This window comes from Notechis scutatus, chromosome 4, assembly GCF_049901735.1.
Source record: "Notechis scutatus isolate UNSWTSFEM ecotype Mainland chromosome 4, rNotScu1.2, whole genome shotgun sequence".
Lineage (NCBI taxonomy): Eukaryota > Metazoa > Chordata > Lepidosauria > Squamata > Elapidae > Notechis > Notechis scutatus.
Genome location: NC_142012.1, coordinates 140,488,742 through 140,494,328, shown reverse-complemented (window position 1 = coordinate 140,494,328; position 5,587 = coordinate 140,488,742). Strand labels below are relative to the sequence as shown.

Here is a 5,587-nt window from a genome sequence, read left to right as displayed (position 1 = left end):
AAATCTCAGGTCAGGAGGTAAAGGCTACCATGCTAGTCCTTTGGCTTGCTAAACTAATATTTATATTTAGGGTGAAATTAAAGGTTTTGCCCTGATTCAAGACTGTATCATTCTTTCTTCATTTTTATGATACATATAAGATATAGGTTGCACATTTCTTTTCCAGGCTGGTTCAGCAATAGCAATATTGAAAATATGCAATCAGAAGAGTCAGTACACCAGCAAGCAGCAGTGCTGACATGAAATTCCACATTGCTATGTGCAGATTCTGCTACTATAAAAGAACAATTCTTATTCTCATTTTGCCTTTTCATGACCCTGCCTCAGTGAAGCAGCAGATGTTCAAGCATGCTCATTCAGCTACAAGATGAGAAGGAAATGATCTCCATCCAGAATCCCCAAATGTACCCCAAACTAGCAGGTAGTCTGACTGTTTTTTGTTGCCAGTTGGTTGAGGTTGGCTGCTCATTCATTGGCTCAAGTGATCATCAATTTTGATCTTCTGTAGGTGATTTTCCATCTGTAAATATAATTGAAGCTGAATGTCTTGTCTCTTTCTATTAGCAGAACTCATCATGAATTTTTATACTACATTTTCTAGTTCCTTAGACAAGCCTTCCTATTCCTAAGATCCTATCACTGTGAATTCAGCAGTCTTTGTTTTCCAACTAATGCTTCACACATTAGCCAAACTGATTTAATCTGTCAGCTCTGTTCACCGGTCCTGGATATACAAATATTTACACTGTATTTATATATTATTTTAACACATGTGGATTGGACTATAGCTTTTATTTCTGAAGAATAAAAAGAAACTCAGCAATCAAACAAAGTAGTTGTTAATATACAAAATGATATAAAACAACATACAACCAAATACATAGGACTATTTCTTCTGGTATCCACTTAATATTTTTACATTGAAAACAGAGTACTGAACTGGAATGCTGAACCTTGTGTTAAAGTACACAGATCCCATTGTGTCCCTTGTCATTGTGCTTGCATCTGTGTGTGTGTGGTTTGTTTTGGATTGTTGTTTCTTTTTGCAGTTTCCTCAAAAGACCAATTTCTTTCTGAATCAGTTTTGAAACATATTTCATGCATGCTCACATACGTGTGTGATGTATGTCATTATGCACCAGCCCATGGCAGGTATAAAGCTGCAGAATTGTGATGGGGTTGACTAGTTCTTCTGGCGAGCAAAATTCTGAAAGCTAAGAACATTTGATTTGGAACTTGTCAGAACCCTAACCCTAACAGTACTGCTTTACAAATAAAAATGTTTAAAATTGTGTTTCATAAAATTTCTGTTTTAGGACTATGACTTCTAGTCAAGACTTAGTCATTTAAGTCATCTGGGTGACTTTAGTGCCAGTTACTCTCTTTTAGCCCAGTTCACCTCACAGGATTGTTCTTGTGGCAACAGTAGGAGAAGGTGTTATATATATATATATATATGTACACAGAGTGTGTATGCACCGACATATTTCTTGTGTGTCTAATTACACTTGGCCAATAAAGAAGAAAGAAAGAAAGAAAGAAAGAAAGAAAGAAAGAAAGAAAGAAAGAAAGAAAGAAAGAAAGAAAGAAAGAAAGAAAGAAAGAAAGAAAGAAAGAAAGAAAGAAAGAAAGAATATGTTCACTGATTTGAGTTATTTATAAAAATAATAAAAGCAGGAAATAAATAAATACATAAATAAATAATAAATAAATAAAAACAAATATTAATATTGATCAATTTTCTGATGTGGCTTTGGCATTTTTATAACAAATGTTATTGCATCAGGAACACTTATTCATACATTTAACAAATGATATATGTTACATAATACATAAGGGGGATATATTCAACTGATAGAAAATAAAACACATTGTGAAATAATTTTTGAGAGTTCTAGGATCTCTAAGTTCATTGCAAAAACTAGACAATAATTTCTTTAGTTAACTGTATATTAATCTGCTGACATGTCAAATATAAAGCTGATTCATCTTTGTTGAACGTAACATATTTCTGAAGATCAACATCCAAACAAGGGGGATAGATATTGAATCTTGTGATCTTGTTGCAGGATGAAAATTAAGTGGGGTAGGTCTTTATTACAGATGTTGTCTATGTTTAAGCAGATATGCAACCTTAATAGAAAGAAAGCACATAAACCAAGTTGATATTACAAAGCCAACTCCTCATTATTTTGAACTATATAAGCAAATATATATCATCACCTAAGATAGGATTTACATAAAATGAGACAAACCATAATAAACTAGTAATAATCCACACAGCAATTTATCACAGCAATGAACATGAAGTGATGGAAGGAAGATTTTAAGACTAAGTAAGGACATAAAAAGGATGCTAAAGTTTTATGTAACATAAAGTACTGCTCTAAATATGTTCAGAAAGAATGGAATTATTTTCTCAGATTGATTTAGTCCAATTTCAGGTACACATCTTAGAAAGATTATTTCAAAGTAAGATAGTCCCCTTGTAATTTAGAATGCCATGTACAGTTATTAGTGTTAGAAAAGTCTATAAATATCAGTAACCTCTAGGATACTAATTTCTGTAATAAACACAGGAGCCAATTCATATTCTCTTTTGTTTGTAAAGTATAAATCTTGGCTGTTTATATCACTTTTAACTGTTGTATTGACTTGCTGCTACATTATTTATATTGCTCTTGGCATCTTATTTAACTATTGATTAGCTAATGCACCTAGTGTTTGAAGTCAGACAGGTGAAGTCTGAAATGTAGCCAGCAATTGTGGTTTTGAAATAGACACTCACCAGCAAGTAGCACTGAAAGACATTAAATATTTTACAAAACAGTTGTTACTAAGCAGCCATTGGTCTTCGTCAACACTCCAAAGGGATATATATTGGCAAGCCCAATGGAATTATAATCTCATTCAGGCATCCAAGTTACTGACTGATTGGCATATTATGTGATGTAATCAATTTATAAATTTAATTCAATGACATTAGCACTTTGAACCTTGCTCTATAATGTGGAAAATTTCCAAAGATTTTTACTGTGTCTCTCTTAATATAATAGTTATCATTAGTAGCTTGGAAGTCCCTACAGATTTTTCACAGGCCAGAATATTTATGAGTTATGGTTTCATCTCATAAATTATGGTTTTGCAGTATTTAAGGACTGCTGTCAATTCAAGACTTGCTGGTAGAAAGCTTCTACTTTATGAATAGTTAGAAAGAAATATATTCCTTGATTTAATATATTCCCAAATCTAATGGGAGATAAATTAAAATTACCCTGATAACAGCCAGAGCAATTGACTGTTAAGGCTTTAGTTCAAATCTCATGACAGGTGGAGACAAGGAAACTTTATGTCTGCCTTGCAGAAATAATATAGTGAGAGTAAATGGCAATGTTAAGAAAAACTGTGTCTTTCAACCTAAATTCTTTGTGGACAAGATGACATTAGAATTTGAAAAGTTTAAAACATTGCATAGCATGTTTATCATATTCATTAGAAATAAAAGCTAAAAAGAAAGTCTTTGATTAGTTGATATGCTAGTGAGGTTTGAAAAAATTTAAACCTCTTTCCCTTTTTCATGTGTTTGATTCAGGGACAATCTTCTTTTTATATAAATATAAAATTCAGATAATAGCACTAAGTGACTGTGGTAACTTACCATTTGTTAAGTAAAACCTACAGATTAGACATCTTGAATTTCATGTTGGAAGAAAAGTGACGTTTTAGTAAAATGACCAGTAGGTCTCCACAAAGAAAGAATACATCAATTTTGGAAAAGCTGCTGCCAATCACAATATGATTAGATAAGCAAACAGTTTCTCTCTTTTTTCTTATCTAATTTAATACCTTATTTCATATATCTGCTTATTTTCATATAGCAATTTCTTTTTCAATGGGATAGACCTTGGGAAGGGGATATATGAAAAAGAGAAAAGTAACAAACTTACAGTATTTCTTGGTCTCTCTTTTTAACTATTCTTATCAGTAACCTTCTATCTTGCATCTTCAAGAAAATATAAGGTTTTCCATATTCCTGGATCCATAAAAGATGTCAAAATTTAACAATTTTTGCCTGTTCATTTCTCATAAGAATAATGTGAAAAAACAATACTCATGATTGATAATTGATAGGCTTTAAATGTGAGGTTTTTAGAGTGAAACATTTTAGCCCTACCTTGTGCTTTTTAGATCTGTAGCAATTTATATGCTGTATATATAAATGTGAATGGTATCAGAGTGGAAAAGCTGAATTGATCCATCATCAGATGATTAGAAATTTCTAGGAACCCCACACAGATTTTGAAGGGGCATAAAGCAGCCCACTGCCTTAAACATGATGCTCTGTTCTAGTCATCCTGATGAATAGCCATTGCTAAACCCCATTTCTACAAATTGATTAGTCCTTTCTAACCCTCACAATTTCTTTCTAGGACTAAATATCCTGAAAGTTAATTTTAGCTTCTATAGAAAAACTTTTCTTGAAATGTTACTTTCACTCAGTTCCATTTGGATGTAGTTTACCCACAGTTGTACTAACTATTTGTTGGATTGGTTAATATTTTAGAGGTTAGAATTAAAGGAAGTACTTTGATCACACAAAGAACTGACCTGACAGTGTATATTTTGAGATCCTAGCATCGCTATGTCAAAAGACAGAACGGCTGTGTTTTCATTTTGTATGGTAATGTGGATACACAGCACCCTCTACTTTCTTTGGATCAAAATAACAGAGAAGAGGGAATTCCTTTCAAGATACTGTTTCTCAACAGATTATTTTTTTCCTGCAGAAACCAGAAGAAAGAATTTGTCTATAGGGTTCATTAACAGTTGGCCTCCTCTGGCAATAACCCATGTTATATATGTCACTATTGTGCCATCCTCAAGAGAAGGAAAAGTCGAGAAAGGGAATATCAGCTCTGAAGTTTCCCACCTTTCCTGAACTATATCTGCAGAACCTCCCCAGGAGGGGATAATGGAGCTTTGAAAAAATAACACCTTTGTTATTCCAAGTGTTAGAGATGAAGCTGAGTTTTCAGATGGCCCCAAGGTTCTTTTCTTTTTTCCCCTTTTCTTTTTGCACCCTTCACCAAACACAGATGGAAACTGGACTCTTTGAACTGCTTTGAAAATCTGTTACCATGCACTGCTGTGGGCCCTGTGAAACAGTTATTGCTACATTCAGTCTGCTACAATTTGAATGGGTATGTAATGACAAGGGATTGAACAGTTCATTTGAACCATTGATAAATGCAAATAACAGCAACAACATATACCTCTTAGTCTGGAGCACATGAAAGTATGTCCAATTGTATATGGTGGAATTTCTGGCCAAGTAAACACATTTAAGGTAGCAATGATGCTACATGTTTCTTAACTCAAATCTAGGCTGTAAAAAATTCCAAAGAAATGCTTCTGTTAATTAAATTAATTAATCTGAAAAAGCTGCACATGTGTGTTCTGTCACAGAAAGAAATGAAAAACAAACTTACTCCTGAATATAAAATACTATTTTACTATGCCAACATTTAGTTACTAGTTTAAATTATGTACACATTTTGGCATATCCTCATGAATATTTAGTGAAAAG

The 5,587-nt window shown here is 33.0% G+C and overlaps 1 long non-coding RNA gene across 1 annotated transcript; it reads right to left on the bottom strand.

Annotated features, from left to right (window-relative positions):
• Window positions 1–409: 409 nt before the first annotated feature.
• LOC148130943 (uncharacterized) lies at window positions 410–5,353 on the bottom strand. The gene is made up of 3 exons (XR_015749124.1): window positions 5,274–5,353; window positions 3,948–4,033; window positions 410–520 (listed from the first exon to the last, which is right to left on the bottom strand). It is a non-coding gene; the product is annotated as an uncharacterized LOC148130943 (long non-coding RNA).
• Window positions 5,354–5,587: the final 234 nt, after the last annotated feature.